The sequence below is a fragment of the Nannobrachium achirus genome (genome assembly GCF_963921795.1).
Source record: "Nannobrachium achirus genome assembly, chromosome: 5".
NCBI classification, from domain to species: Eukaryota; Metazoa; Chordata; class Actinopteri; order Myctophiformes; family Myctophidae; genus Nannobrachium; species Nannobrachium achirus.
Genome location: NC_137814.1, coordinates 52,934,305 through 52,950,750, shown reverse-complemented (window position 1 = coordinate 52,950,750; position 16,446 = coordinate 52,934,305). Strand labels below are relative to the sequence as shown.

Below are 16,446 nucleotides of genomic sequence, written 5' to 3'. Positions count from 1 at the left end.
GACTTGTAAGGGTCAATTTAGACCCCCATAAAGGAACCTAGGGAATCCCTGGAATCCACTTTGAGAACCACTGATATAGTCTGTAAACGTTATGCATGTATAACTGTGTGCGTGTGTGTGTGTGCTATTCTTTATACTGAAGCCAATAGGCCCTACTAATCTACTTCATATCATTCTTAACGGTGGTCTAAAATGTTTTTATTGTTGTTATCATTATTGTTTGGGGTTTCCCCCGCCTCTCCAGTTATTTAGTAAACTGAATATATACATTTATGTCAGGATACCAAACGTACCCAATTAGGAGAGAAAACGTACAGCATACTTGAAGTGTTCGAACAAAAAGACGTGCTGACAAATATTGGAACTGGAACACACGATTGTAAGCTGAAGAATGGTCCATGTTGGGTTCCCTCTCCTGGTTGGATACAACTGGTATAAGTAAGTAGGTCGCAGCGGCGTATTGTTCATTGTAACAGCCAAGAATGAGCGTCTGTCACCTTTTCACTGCACTAGACTAGTAGATGGGAGATGGGTTGCTGAGGTAGAGCTACTTAGTACTCAGACGCTGTATTGCCTGAAATTGAACCCAGAACGTGGTCCATAGCACACTGGTCCCTAAATAGGGGGTTGGGACCCCCAGAGGGAAGGGGGGGCCCCCATTTATTTTGTGGGATCCCGATTAGCTTAAAGTGCAACATTGTTATCTCGCTCAACAGTAAACAAACCAGGGTATCTGCACATTTCAACATGGTGAAAATAGCAGCTCTACAAGCACACAAAGCCTCGCACCGAGCATACTATTTTCACAATATTTATCTGTGGAACCACAGACACTGGGCTACGCTAAGGGGCCTTTTCCACCAAAAGAACCTTGGTTCCAGAACCAGTGCCGTTCAACTTTCTTGGAACCTTGGTTCGTTCTTGCGAACCGGCTTGATTTTCCACCAGATTGAACCATGATTGAACCAGAGGAACCAAGGATTTTGTGGTTCCCGTTCCGAACCAACTTTTACGGTTCGGAAACCAACTCGGTTCTCGGTGGAAAAGCACACCTCTGGTTCATCCCATAGGTGGGAGAAAGAACCGGGTTCTTTGCCGGTCAAAAAGCACCCTAAATGGAACAGAGCCTTCATTAGAATCATTGGTAACACCTGTGAAGGAAGTAAGGAAGAGGCCCAATTTCTTTCCAATATGGCTGCTGTGCATAGAGCCTATACCAAAGATATTTAATTAATGAAGATAGCTCAACTTCATTGGATCCACTAGAGTGCGACATTGTACACAAATCCTACAAATAGCCTCCTAAGTGGGCGCCGGCTCTGAAGGCAAATCTCGCGCACGTCCTGTTTACTGGTGCTATAGATCCCGCGAGAGTGTGTTGCTGGGACAGCTAAAGAGCAATATTAAAGTTGATTTTCTCCTTCGTTGTGTTGCTGAAAAAAGCCACTTTAGTATGAGAATTTTGTTAATATTATGTGGCTTGTGAAGATCAGGTCCAATATTTAGTTCAGTGACCATAGCTTCTGAACTATTATTTTGCTCTGTGTTCACGTTAGCTCTCTCATTGTAAATGAATAGACTCCAAACATGCTTCCGCCTCCTAAAAAGGTATCCACCTACGTCACGCAGAAACGGGAAGTACGGGTCTAATCCGCCCTCTTGCTATCGCCCTCTTGGCCTATACCCAGCCCTTGAGTGTGCCTATGTGTAGGGCAGGGGTCTTCAACGTTTTCAGGCCAAGGACCCCTTAGCTGAGAGGGAGATGAAGCAGGGACCCCCTCTACATGTTGTATAAATGTGTGATGGAGATTCTCATCGATTTCATAGATAGATTCATATACTTAACCACTTAAAATTAAATGAATTGTCGATACTTAGTAAACTTGACCTTTCACTCTGTACTTGGTCTTCTCTTTTTTTACCTAGACCAAACCTATTTGCCAAAAATAGCTGCGAGGCGTTGAGAGCTTGTAGATCTGCTATTTTTGGCAAAAGTTTTCCTCAGAGTATAAGGATGCAAGGGTTCAAGTTGTTCATTTAAAAGAATTATCCTATCACACAAGGATTTGGCAGCCCCCCTGTAGTAACTCTGAGGACCCCCTAGGGGTCCCGGACCCCCTGTTGAAGACCTCTGGTGTAGGGGGGCTCTGCGCTTTTGTCAGTTGCAAGGAGAAAAGGTTTCGAAGCCACTGTTCTCATGTTAGAAGGAAAGCAACGGCGTGTAGTTGAACTCGGTGGTGTGGACGTTAAGTCTGGTGTACTGGGTACTGTTCTGGTGCTGGAGACCCCCCCCCCCCCCCCCACACACACACACACACACACAGTGTGACCTTTGACCCTTGTATTCAGGAACCGCTTTATTGGCTTGGCTTTCATCTGGGAGGGGCGGGGAGGGGAGGAGGGGGCTTCTGGGCTTAAGGACACCATTAGAATTCTGGAAGCAGAGTGGAAGAGGAAATACCTTTATATAGTACGCGCGCACACACACACACACACACACACACACACACACACACACACACACACACAGCCCCCCTCCTCCCCCTCTCTCTCTTTTTTCCAATTCAGAGGGACTTTGCTGGCATCAGAAAACATACGTTTACATTGCCAATGTAAAAGTGGAACAAAACAATGTAAGTACAATTATGGCTTCAGGTCCTCTGTACTCAATTCATTGAGAAATATATTGTATACAGCAATACGAGAGGAATAAAGACGTGTTTAAACAGAGCTGTGTTGCATTGCAACTTAGAGAGAGAACTTATCTTACAAAAACCATAACAATTGTGCATTTGCTGTCAGAAATGGGAAAGTTTAAACTCTCTATACAGTCTCATCTAACGTGAGAGGTTTCAAACGTTTTTTGACTCGTTGACTTGTAAATAACTAGTTCTATTCTAAATCCCCAGAGGGGACTTCCCATTAGTCCGAAGGTTCATTAGTCCGAAGGTTCATTAGTCCGAATTTAGTTAGGGTTACTGAGGTTAGGGTTAGGGTTAGGCATAGTAGTATTCTTAACAAATTCGGACTAATGAACCTTAGGACTAATGTGGTTCTCAAATTTTGTCATGTCAAGGACCCCCATCTCAAACTATTTAGTTACACAGACCCCTAGAAGCAAAGATTTGAGTTAAAAATGTTGAATTTGGCTCTTGCCAAATTCTAGATGCAGAATAGATACACGCCTCCCTGGCGGGGTTCTAGGAGTGTGGGACAGGAAGTTGAGGACATGTTGATGGACTCTTCACTTCCTGTACGCAACTTTTAGTCTTTACTTCCCTCCAAACTGATCTACCAGGTGTCCCTTAGTTCCAAACCCCAGCCCCGTTCTGCGCTTCCCCATCCGCCCCTCCCTCCCTCTCTGCCTTTTGAAGTCTGTGCTATCCAGCTCATAAAGTACATCGTTGCTGCCGGACAAGAAACCTCTTAACACCTTCTAAGCCAAGGGGAGCCCCTTAATGTTAAAACCGTACTATATCGCACATCCCCCCAGGGACTCTCAGCCACGTCGTACATTCCCGGACTTTGTCTTTAAAACCGGAATAAAAGCTTTTGATCCGAAAATCGGCGATCGTCTAACCTTCCCTAGTCACCACTCGTGCACTGATAGCTCATGCAGACCGTGCATGAAGCAGAGGTGACGTCAGCGCCTCTCCTTCTCCAAGGCACCTTCCACCCATCCGTTTACTGTCTACACACTCGAGCTCCTCCTGCAGCCATGCTTGGGGCTATGCTAGCGAAACTTTTCAGTTCTGTTCTTCAGTCACACATGGACTATTTGCGGGGACATTTACGTGAAAGGATCGCGCACGCGAAACGCACGGGGACATCGACGATCGGCCAAAACCCCCATTCTATCCCAACGGAAATCGAGAAAATCATGGTGAGTTACTGGCCTGGGGGGAAAAAAAAAAGAAAAAACAGCGGCGCTGTTCAAGATGGAGGGGCTGCGGGGTCATGTTTATAAACATAATATTATGTCTCAGATCACAATACAATAATAGAAATGTCACGGCTAATCTACCAACCACCATTCTATTTCGGACGTCAACGTGTTAACTCTATATTCTAACTTTTATTTATTTATTTTTTTATTTTTTACTTTTTGTAAATTAACTTCCTACTTGATCATACTACATCAGGGGTCTTCAACGTTTTCAGGCCAAGGACCCCTTAGTTGAGCGAGAGATGAAGCAGGGACCCCCACGACCTTTTCATAGATTCCATTTATTTCATCGTTTGACAGCACAATCATCAGTGTATTTTGGATTCATGTAAATTTGTGTTTTCAGATATTTAACCACTTGAACCGTCATTATAATAAACTTGACCTTTCACTCTGTACTTAGTCTGCTCTTTTTCCCCTCTACACCAAACCTCTTTGCCGAAAATAGCCGATTTACAAGCTCACAACGCCTCGTGCTGCGAAGCGTTGTGAGCTTGTAGATCGGCTATTTTTGGTTAAAGTTCTCAGAATATGGACACTAAGGGTTCAAGTTATTAATTTAAAAAGATTTGGAGGACCCCCTGTAGTAACTCTGAGGCCCCCAATAGGGGTCCCGAACCCCCTGTTGAAGACCCCTCTACTACAGTGTAAAAGTATCAAAAGTAGTAGATCTACAAGCTCGAAACGCATCGCGAAGTCAAGCGCCTTGAGCTTGCCGATCTGCTACTTTTGATGTTTTTGAATGTGAATCCTGAAAAGCTGAAAATAGCAGATCTACAAGCTACTGGAAACGTGCAGAGAACAGATAATACACATTAACATGAACCCAACCCTGATGGACAAAGCAAGCCTATGGCTATGAAGCTATTATGACATCCATGACAAAAGTTTAATCCGCTAAACTATTTTAGACACTATGTGGGAGGGGGTCCCTGGGCGTCTCTCTCTCTCAGCTAAGGGGTCCTTGACCTGAAAACAATGTTGAGGGTTGAAATGGTTGAGACATTGCTGTTTGTTTTAAAGCGGTCCAGTCCAGTTCTGGCTGTGTGTTTAGGGTCATTATATCCTGCTGGAAGCAGGTCTCTTGCACACTGACTAACGCCTCTAGAATTGCCCTGTATTTGGCTCCTTAATGGTGTTCTTAACCTTTAAAGTGCCAAATGGCCGAACTAGGCAAAATAGGCAAAATAGCTAGGCAAAATAGCCGAAAAATCTGCTTCTAACAATAACATTAGCCTAGAGGTAATGGAAGCCAAGGCCTTCCGGCGCATAGTGATGACACGCACGAAAGTCATCGCACACGTCACGGCTGCGCAGGGCTTGCGCACCTACAGCGCTCGTCTATGGGGCTTCAGTCGGCCACTGAGCAGGAGTTGGCTCCATCTAGTGGTGGCACTAGATGAGTTAAGGGAATATGCTGTATTGGCTTTGTGTCACCTATACAGCACTGGTTCCCAAACAGTGGGTTTTGGGAACCCAGGCAAACGTCTAATCTCTTGGCGGGTCTCGACCTGAAAAGCTTGGTAACCACCAGGCACGTGCACACATTGACATCAAAGGGGGCTCAAGCCCCTGCCCTTTTACTCATCTGTAAAAAGTGCCCTCTCCAGACCATGAATGCAGTTTTCACTATAGTGAAAGAAATGCAAATGCCCTCTTTCCAAGCCATACCTGAAGGCAGCATTCAAGAGAATTGCCTTGTCCAAACTCTCCTGAACTTGAATGCAGCATCTTATGTTGAAAGAATTGCCCTTTCTGTGTAGAAATTATGCACCGCTATTTACGCACCGAAAATAGCCTACCTCCAAGCTCACAACGCGTCGCAGAGCGACGCGTTGTGAGCTTGGAGGTCTGCTATTTTTGATATTTCCACCAAAAGGCCCTTTTAGAAAGTTCAGCCCCTGCCTCTAACATTATCTGCACGTCCCTGGTAACCACTGGGCTTTTAAGCCGTGACATCATTTTGTAGGCAGAGGAGAATCTGCCCCCAGAGCATTTTCTGTCCCTCGCTATTTTCAACAGATCCGAGACAAAAATAACGACTAAAGTATAATTCTAACACTTTCCTTTCAACAACAAAGAGAAGAAAAATGTGTAAATAGTAAGAATAGTAAAAAGATTCATGGAAACTGGGGGCAGAAATTCTCCTCTGCCTACAAAATGATGTCATACTTAACAGCCCCATAGCGTTTTTCCACGTCCTCCTGAGTCCCGGTGGGGGCTCCTCACCGGCAGGTGAATCAGCAGTGACAACCCAGAAATGTTACAACAAGCAGCGGGTCGTGAATGCGATGCCATTGCCTTGTGAGCTTGCAGATCTGCTATTTTCACTATTGTAAAATGATTTTAAAAACCTTACAGCAACAATGTCTAGATGACTCCACTAATGACCACCATTGCAGTACCTTTCAGCTGAACTACACACATGCTACAGATACCACATACACACTCACCTGAATTCACAATTGCACTGAAAGGTGACCCGCTCAAACATGCACTCGCACAGCAACACGCCACACGGAAACACACATACACACGCGCGCGCGTGCCTCACCCCAGGGGCAGCTCCTTGCCATCTGGGTAGAGAGACAAACAACTCTTTTCTCACACGGACATGAGATATGGAACACATTAACCGTCAACAGTGTGTAAAATCCACTCGTGAAAAATCCATGAGATTTTAGCAGTTTTTTTTTTTTTGAAAATATAATGAAAATGAAGATTTTGCAATACTACAATATAAAATATGGGCCTAATATTGTTTATGAAGTGCGTTGTTTAACATTTTAAATGGCAAAACATTGAGATGACATAGACCACTGGTTCTCAACCAGTGGTCAGGGGACCACTAGTGGTCCTTTAGGGGATTCCAGGTTCCAGCTCTAAATGATGGGAGAGTTGGTCACCAAATAAACCCTTATAGATTTGTAACACTTGAGAGAGTAATATGAAACCAAATGGACCCTTACAATTGGTTGTACCCAAGATAACAAGAAATGTTATTTTGATCAACGTTTGCCCCTGTGATCTCTCCTATCGTACCAACATCAATACAGCATGGAATTGTATTTTGGGTCCGAGAGGCTAATGGTGGTCCATGGCTCAAATACAGAATAAATAATGAACCTTGATTTGAAATAAGGTTGAAAACCACTGACATGGAATATCAATAACCCATTGCTATTTCTATGAAACGCTTGCATTAAGCCATATTAGATTGTCCACAGAGCTGAGCTGCTCTGAAGTCAGTAAATCTCCTCCTCATACTCTTGTTTTTCTCCTCTCACTCCTCCTCCCTGGTCCAGTCCGTCTCCAGGGGCTCCGCCATCTGTCTGACTCCTGGAGGGAGGGAGAGAGGGAGGGAGACACAGAGTATGTGCATGTGTGAGTGAAGCAAGGAGTTATACAATCTAACACTGTTCTTCTGCTGCCCTCTACTGGCACGTGAGAACGTTACATTGTAATAGACTAGTTAGACTGGGATCAACTCATTTCTAAGGTTGAGTACAGAAAAACGTACCATGCTAGAACCAACAGGTACCATGCTAGAACCAACAGGTACCATGCTAGATCCAACAGGTACCATACTAGAACCAACAGGTACCATGCTAGAACTGTTACCGTACTAGAACTGTTACCATACTAGAACTGTTACCATACTAGAACCAACAGGTACCATGCTAGAACTGTTACCATACTAGAACTGGTACCATGCTAGAACCAACAGGTACCATGCTAGAACTGTTACCATGCTAGAACTAGTACCATGCTAGAACCAACAGGTACCATGCTAGAACTGTTACCATGCTAGAACTAGTACCATGCTAGAACCAACAGGTACCATGCTAGAACTGTTACCATGCTAGAACTGTTACCATACTAGAACTGTTACCATACTAGAACTGGTACCATGCTAGAACTGTTACCATACTAGAACTGGTACCATGCTAGAACTGGTACCATACTAGAACTGGTACCATGCTAGAACTGTTACCATACTAGAACTGGTACCATGCTAGAACCAACAGGTACCATGCTAGAACTGTTACCATACTAGAACTGGTACCATGCTAGAACCAACAGGTACCATACTAGAACTGTTACCATATTAGAACTGGTACCATACTAGAACTGTTACCATACTAGAACTGGTACCATGCTAGAACTGTTACCATACTAGAACTGGTACCATGCTAGAACCAATACTAATTTCGGACTTGTGTGTGGTGATTTAAGCTGATCTTTGTGCTTGAGGTGTGAACTTGGGGGTTGTTAGCATCAATGTATGTCCGTGTGCATGCAAGGCATGACACATCAGAAAAGATATGGATCTGCGATTACCCGCGTGACAAGAGCAATACAACACTGATCACCAGTCACCATTCATGTCCAGGCTTTCTTTTTGTGACAAATGAGTAATGTGGTTCAGTAAGGATTTGTACACTACACTGAAGTAAGACAGCACTGGCAGCAGGCGTTCAGAACTAAACCAAGTGTCCCCCAGTAGTACAACATTGTTCACATTTGAAATAAGTGGCAGTAATGTCGATGACCTTCTTTCGTATTGAAAAGTATAGGGTTTTTTTTCACCATTGGCAGTTTGAAACAAAAGACTCAGTTTAGAGTCTGGTTAGACAAAACTGTGTTCTGGTTAGCACAGAGTTTCTAGATTACTGTATTTTTACATCACAATCATGCTTGTAGGACCTATTTGTTAATGACATATAGAGACAGTAAAAAGGCTGAGAGGGAGACAGTGTAGGAGAGACAGACTTTAGGAAAGCTGAGAAGCAGACAGTGTTGGAGACACAAACTTTAGGAAAGCTGAGAGGGAAGACAGTGTTGGAGACACAAACTTTAGGAAAGCTGAGAGGGAAGACAGTGTTGGAAACACAAACTTTAGGAAAGCTGAGAAGGAAGACAGTGTTGGAAACACAAACTTTAGGAAAGCTGAGAGTGAGACAGTGTAGAAGAGACAGAAAGGACGAAAGCTGTGATAACATTGCATCGCAGTGGACTTTGAGCTTCTTGGTCTGCTATTTTTGCAAACTTCCCAGCCTTCAAATCTAGACCCATATTGCACCGATCACAGCATTGGTTGGTGATCACGTTATGGCCATCTTAAAACCCGAGATGGTTGACCAGAGTCCTCTATACTATACTGGTGTCTTTATGGTTTTCTGTTATTGTGGGGAAAGCTTTTGCAGAAAATAGCTGATCGACAAGCTCACAATCTTGTTTAAGTGGTTAAACACTGCTGTAACACTGCTGGTGTTTGTGCCAAGTTTGGTATGGATGGGAGTAACGTGAGACGCCTCGGATGTCTGGGGGAAAAAAAAGGCACCAAAGAAACAAGGGTCAGGACTGAAGCTCTTAACTTCCTCTTCAAGGCAGCAGGGGGAGCCAGAGTCAAAGGTATTGTTACTTGATTCCATTTCTAATGTTACTGATGTATTCCAAATGTCATTACCTGCGTGCGTGCGTGCGTGCGTGCGTGCGTGCGTGCGTGCGTGTAAACCAGTCACATCTAAAGGACTACATTGTCTATTATGAGATTCATAGGAACTCAAGGAATTTATTATGGCTTATTGCTTGCACTTTAACACACACACACACACACACACACACACACACACACACACACACACACACACACACACACACACACACACGTTGTGGCAGTGGCATTCATTGGTTTGTGAATATTGCAGGAGTTACATTTGAGACGGTTAAGACTCTGGTCTCTGCCTCCATCTCTCTCTAAACCATGCAGGTGTGTATGGTTTGTGTGTGTTATAGGGTGTGTGTGTGTGTGTGTGTGTTCTCATATATCATCTGTCGGGAGGAAACCTCATGTCCAACTGTTACTTTTGTTGTTTAGAGCTTGTGGATCTGCTACTTTTGATGCTTTTGTGTGGACACTGTAGTATGATCAAGCAGGGCGTTCGTTTTCGAAAAACACAAAGTTAGAATATCGTTGTTGTCGGGTGGAAACCCTTCCTTTTTTAGTAGTGAAAAAGTAGTGAAAATCGCCGATCTACAAGCACACAACGCCTCGCATCGTATCGCGAGGCGTTGTGTGCTTGTAGATCTGCTATTTTCCCTACTTTTGTGTGACATTTTTGTGTGATGGGAGTGGGGCTTTAATTTATGAGCCAATTTGATACTTGGAGATGCGAGGATTCTGACAACGACGATATGGAGAAAAGAGATTTCTGCAGCAATATACAGTGTGTGTGTGTGTGTGTGTGTGTGTGTGTGTGTGTGTGTGTGTGTGTGTGTGTGTGTGTGTGTGTGTGTGTGTGTGTGTGTGGTGTGTGTGTGTGTGTGTGTGTGTGTGTGTTTTGATGATGAGTGTGTGAGTCATGTTAGCAGACTGCTGAACTTATGTGAATGGAGCTAAATTGGTGTGAAGTGAAATCACGTGGAAGAGAATGACTACTATCTGCTGATGGATGGATGGAGTTATGGATGGATTGCAGCGACTCCCATTAACCTTCTCGTGTCAAGCACCCCCACACATTCATATGTATTCGGCCGCAGACCTATATCTGAAAATGTTTTGAGCCAGGGACTGTGTGTGTGTGTGTGTGTGTGTGTGTGTGTGTGTGTGTGTGTGTGTGTGTGTGTGTGTGTGTGTGTCTCTCTCCCTCCTTGTTATGTCTCTCTCCCTCCTTGCTCCTTGCTCCTCTCCTCTCCTCTCCTCTCCTCTCCTCTCCTCTCCTCTCCTCTCCTCTCCTCTCCTCTCCTCTCCTCTCCTCTCCTTTCCTCTCCTCCTCTCTGTTATGTCACATTCCCTCGGAGGCATTCTCTCTCTCTCTCTTTCTTTCTATCTCTCTCTCTCTCCCTCTCTCTCTCTCTCTCTCTCTCTCTAGTGACAGTTGCACACATTGTGTGTGTGTGTGTGTGTGTGTGTGTGTTGTGCATGTCTCAGCAGTAGTGATGGTGCGTGTCACCAGCTTGCTGTCAGACGGCACACACACAGCACTCAGCACACACGCGCACACACACACACACGCACTGCACACACACACACACACACACACACACACACACACACACACACACACACACACACACACACACACACACACACACACACACACACACCACACACACACACACACACAACCCTCTAGTTCTCCGCCCCCCTCTTCCCCAGTGGCCAATCAGTAGGGCCTCACAGAGGACAGTTTAGCGCGCGCACACACCACACACACGCACTATCATCCTTCTCTCTCTTTACATTGGTAAACACGCCTCTCTGTCAGTCTATACTGACCGCCTGAAAAAAGAGAGAGAGAGAGACACACACACACACACACACACACACACACACACACAGAGAGAGAGAGCTGGAGAGAGAGAGTGAGAGGAACGTGTACCACTTGACGAGAGCAAAACAAGGGACAGGACGAGAGAGAGAGAGAGAGAGAGAGAGATGAGCAGAAGAGAAGAGGAGAGAGAGAGAGAGAGAGAGAGAGAGAGAGAGAGAAGAGAGAGAGAGAGAGAGAGAGAGAGGAGGAAGAGAGAGAGAAGAGAGAGAGAGAGGGAGAGAGAGAGAGAGAGGTCAGCAGGACCTTTTGCTCCAATAAGGGAGAGAGCAGAGCCATCAGACAGAGGGAGGGGAGGAGGTGGAGGAGGGAGAGGGGGATGAAGAGGGAAGGAGAGAAGGTGGGAAATGAGGGCGGATGGATGGTGAGAGCCGGCAGCAGCAGCAGCAGCGGGGAGGAGGTGGAGGGTGGAGGAGGAGGAGGACGGGGTGCAGATGGAGGCACGGGTACTACCGCTGGAGGAGAAGGAGGAGGAGGAGACGGGGGAGTAGCAGCGGCAGCGGGGGGGACGCCACCCGCCGAGACGCCGAAGTGGCGCCTCCTCCTGGAGGCCCCGGAGACGCGGCTGTGGCGGCGGCGTCTGCCTAGGAGGCGCGGGGCGTCATCCCCAGGGGGTGGAGCAGCAGGGCGGTAGGAGGAGGAGTGGTGGGAGGAGAGGTGGAGGAGGAGGGAAGGGGCTGCTTCTCCCCCGTGCTCTGCCACTGCAAGGTGGCCTGCACCAACAGCACCATCTCTCTGATGTTTGGATGCAAGGTGAGAGGAGAGAGGGACAGAAAGACAGGGTGATGTTTCTTAATTTCTATCTAGTCTCCCTCACTGTCTCGTCTCTCTCTGCGTGTGTTCATTACTTTGTGCCGGAAATAGCAGATATACAAGCTTGCGTCGCATGCGCGACACGCCGTGAGCTTGTACTGTAGATCTGCTGTTCCCAGCATGTGACACCACCAGCATAAATTATGCGTACCTCTCTGTCTTCTCTGTCTCTTGTTGTCCGTTTCCCTGTCCGTCCGCCTGTCTGTCTGTTGAGGTGTGAAGAAGTTGAAAGAAACGGAATGGTGGAATTGCGAGCTGCCTCGGCGAGGCACACTTTTAACAAGACTTTTGACAAGTCTCGTTGGGAGATTGGCGTGTGTTGTGTTGTTGTTTTTGGTCCAGGTTTGTCGCCAGGTGCATTTGTTTACCCTCCTACCTTGACTCAGCATGATTGGTCCACGCGGTCCCTCTTATCATCATCGTCCCTCCCCCTCTATTGACAGCTGGCCAATCGGAGGGCCTGTTGGGAGGAGGGCTAAGGCGCTCCTTGGCTAGTGTGGCCTGTCGGTTACAGCGAGACAGAGTGGGGGGAGGGGTTCATGTGTGGCGAACATGTGCTTATGCTGGAAACACTAACAACACAGTCAGATAGAGATGGATGGATTGTGTTTGCCATTTGCACGAACGGTCAGCTTTAAAATAGTACAGACAAGACAGAGAATAATCATATACATTCTGAACATTTACAAATGGATGCACACATAATTCTTTACATATCGTTGTATACTTTTTCTCTGGACCTTTGGGATCCTTGCCCGTGTCTATTAGGAAAATAATATTGAGGAAAACTTAAAAGTTAAAACATAATATTTTTTACAATCCTGTACATCCTACAATACTCATTAAAACAAGGCAAATAAAATAAATTAAGTACTTGATATCCTAACAAAAAACATTGCAGTCTTGGTTCAGTTCATCTGTAGTCGCTATTCGTTTAATCTGTTTTTCCTCATTTAAAAAAAAACTGTTGTAGTAAGCGTACTGTATCTCGTGGGTGGAAACGATACACTCTGGCCTGTGGTGTCTGATAGGGGTGGGGCGGTATCAACATTTTGTTATCGCGGTTACCGTCCTCCCATTTACCGCCGGTATTGCGGTAATTACCGCACCCCCGTATCTATTAATTAAGGTTCGGCGATAAGACAAAATATTCCTATCATCTGCCCAAAATTCGTCGCTCCACAGTCCTATAAGCCCGACTGCTCGAGTTCCCCGTACAGCACAGTGGGTCTGGCTTTTGAAAGTAGCAGATCTACAAGCTCACAATGCGTCGCGTTCGCAACGCGTTCTGAGCTTGTAGATCTTTGCAGTGTCGGGTTACTATAGTAACGTAGGCTACAGAGGCGTCAATTGGGTATGGCAAGCTATGGCACCTACAGTGCCTACAGCTACAGTGGGAAATAATAAAATGTACAACATCGTGCCTGTTGCTAAGGTATGGCAACATGACTGGTGTCTTGCACGCGCGCGAGGGTGCGCGTGCAAGACACCAGTCATGTTGCCATACCTTAGCTTTTGCTGAACTGACGCTACTGGGGCTTCAGACATGTACTGCACGCTGGTGAACAAACCAGATGAGACGGGTATAGTGATTGTGTACGGTCTGTGATTATGCAAACTCACGTCTCAAATCGCATTGATTGAGTGGTGATATAAACATAGTAAACAGGTTTTAGTTACCAGACTTGACAGAAAAGGTTGTAGTCGAACAACGACGGGCACACGCGCTATACTGTAAAAGTACTCACTAGCGCTGGTTTCATTTTCGGTTTTAGTCCTCGCGCTCCGCCCCGTATGAATAAAAAAGAAACGGCCAAGAGGTATGTATAAACATACTTGTGTGAGTTGTGTCGTGTGGATTATGGAGAAAGTTTAACGCTACTGAGGCTACGAGGCTACTGCACTGCTCCAGTGTCCTGTCTACTGTGTCTCACTGGGTCTCACTCTCTGTCGGAGACTGTGACGGGCCAAGCTCCCAATTGTTCCAAACATGTGGTGCGCGGCCCAGAGCAGAGCGGCATGAAGCGCATGCGGTCCTCGCTTCTCCCCCGTTTTAAAACTCGCTCGTTCTCAATAAAATAGCCTATTTTTTTGTCTTTTTTGACAGCGGTAAGGACCCTGACACCGCGGTAGGCCGCGGTATACCGCGATACGGCGGTACGGCGGTTACCGAACCCAGCCCTAGTGTCTGAGCTTGTATCCTGAGTCCCTCCACGCGAGCAGAGTGTGAGTTGGGTGATCCTGAACCTCTTCAACCCCTGTGTCTCAGAGCTTGAGTTACACCTGCACTTTGACCACTTTTTCCATCTACAGGTACTTCGAAACTCTTGGCCAAACAGCTGATCTACACGCTCACAATGTGTCGCGGCGCGATGCATTGTGAGCTTCTAGATATGCTATTTTTTGGCATATGTGTCCCCCCCTCCCCCAGAATATGGACACTGGATTTCAAGTTGTTGAGGATGTTCTGTGCTCTCCTCAGACAGAGAAGATTATTCCGTCAAGGCAGATAAAAAGAAAACCCTGGCTTGATTGAATAATTCTGGCAAATTGAAGTGACAGTTGTGTTCCATTACTGTGGCTTATTGGGAGTCCCTGCTCTGTAACTGTTGTACTTTATACTGCTGAACTAGCCTGCTCCGTGCTGCTGAGTTTAATTTAGCCCTCTCTAAAATCATTTCCAACGGGCAGAGAAGTAAACAGTACCTTGATAGGCCTGTTGCTCCTAAGCACCTTGAAGAATGATGAGCTCCCCTTTTATCCCCCCCCCCCTCTCTCTCTTTATATATAAGTCTTTATAATAAAAAAAACTGCTGAATCAAAGTGTTCAAACTGCTTTACTCAGTTTTCCCAGACATATTGTCGCTGTCGGGCAGAAACCTTGTATCTCCAAGTTTAAAATTTGTATGTGTTTTCGCAAAGTAAAGCACTGCTTAATCACACAAGGCCGTCGCACACAAGTCGTGAAAACAGCTGATCTACAAGCACACAACGCCTCGCACCGCGAGGCGTTGTTTGCTTGTAGATCGGCTGTTTTCACTAGTTTAAATCCTTTTTAAAATGATAAATACAAAACAAACGGTTTTGGACATACAAGGTTTCTACCCGACAACGACGATATGCTGTAAGGTATTATGCAGTTTGAGATGAACTGTAAGGCGAATTTCAGTGCTCTCTTCTAATATATCCCCTCTAGACTCAGTAAGCTGGACCTTAGTTGGCTCTGTGCTTTTTAACCATCTTGTACTCTTGCTCTTGCCAGTTATTCAGAGCGTTTTCACTAACTGTTACATATTAGTTATTGGGAGTTGAATGAGCTTGTTTTAGCCAAAAAGCAACCCATAACAAGGAAGCTGATTGATTGAATATTTTATTAGACAGAAATGTAAAACAGCACTGGTACAGTCAAACATTTAGTCTAAAGGACAACACCAAAAAAGTTCTTGCAGACGCTTTTCCATTGGGGTCCTATATTCAATTCATCAACATGAAAAATAACACAAAAAATGCAATATCATCACAAATATAAAACACTATATTATGTACAAAAGCGCCGCAATCTTCCTACTGTAGTTAATCTGCTGTTTTGTTTTCCTGTCAGATTGCTGAACGGACAGCCTGGCCTGCTCATAACCTCTGTTCCGAACCGGTTGTTGTTCCCTCAGTCCATGGATTGGGCTGTCGATTGTTGATAATCTGTGAGATTGGATAGTCGGAATACTGGAACTCTTCTAAATCAGCTGTGGTAACAGCCGGGGGTATTCCATCCCCTGGGAATTCCTTTTCCCGCTGGGATTTATCGACTTCTTGAATTGATAGGTTTGGAACGGCAACAATAAATAAACATGCAACAGTTTGTCATTAAACTGTTTAATTAACCCATTCAGAGCGGGTACACTATATTGTGTATCATTATTTTATGCTTTAAGTATTGAAAAATAGCAGATATACAAGCTCACAGCGAGCCGATTCTATAAGTGTCTTTTGAATCCTTCTAAGGTTTTTTGAAAAACCTATGTTTCTATGTCAGCAATCTGGCTAGACCTTGTCAAAGAAAAGGTCCTTTTCACTTAACTGGAGCTCAGTTAGTCTGTGTGTTCTTGAGAGACTACTATGTCAGTAGTTCTCAAACCTTTTCCTGTGAAGGACCCCCAAAATGATAGGTATTTGGCCACGGACCCGCATCTCAAAATATTTAGTTCCAGGGACCACCCAGAAGCAAAATTTGAGTTACAAATGTTCGCTTTGAAAATACATATATTGAAAGATTTGCACACATTTTTATGACTTTTTCAAAAATAGCAGATCTACAAGCTCGCAGCGCGGCACTCGGTGCCGCGCTGTGAGCTTGTA

General features: G+C 45.3%; 1 protein-coding gene across 4 annotated transcripts in view; it reads left to right on the top strand.

The window, feature by feature from the left end:
- The window catches only part of dlg1b (discs large MAGUK scaffold protein 1b), a 191,424-nt gene that overhangs the window by 69,257 nt on the left and 105,721 nt on the right, over positions 1-16,446 (top strand). Inside the window, exon 1 of one of the 4 annotated variants that reach the window (XM_080726142.1) lies at positions 2,593-2,633. The exons of the other annotated variants lie outside the window; for them this stretch is intronic. The gene's annotated coding sequence lies outside the window, so the exon portion shown is untranslated. Of the gene's footprint in view, positions 1-2,592; positions 2,634-16,446 lie in introns of those variants that run through there. 4 annotated transcript variants of the gene reach the window in all.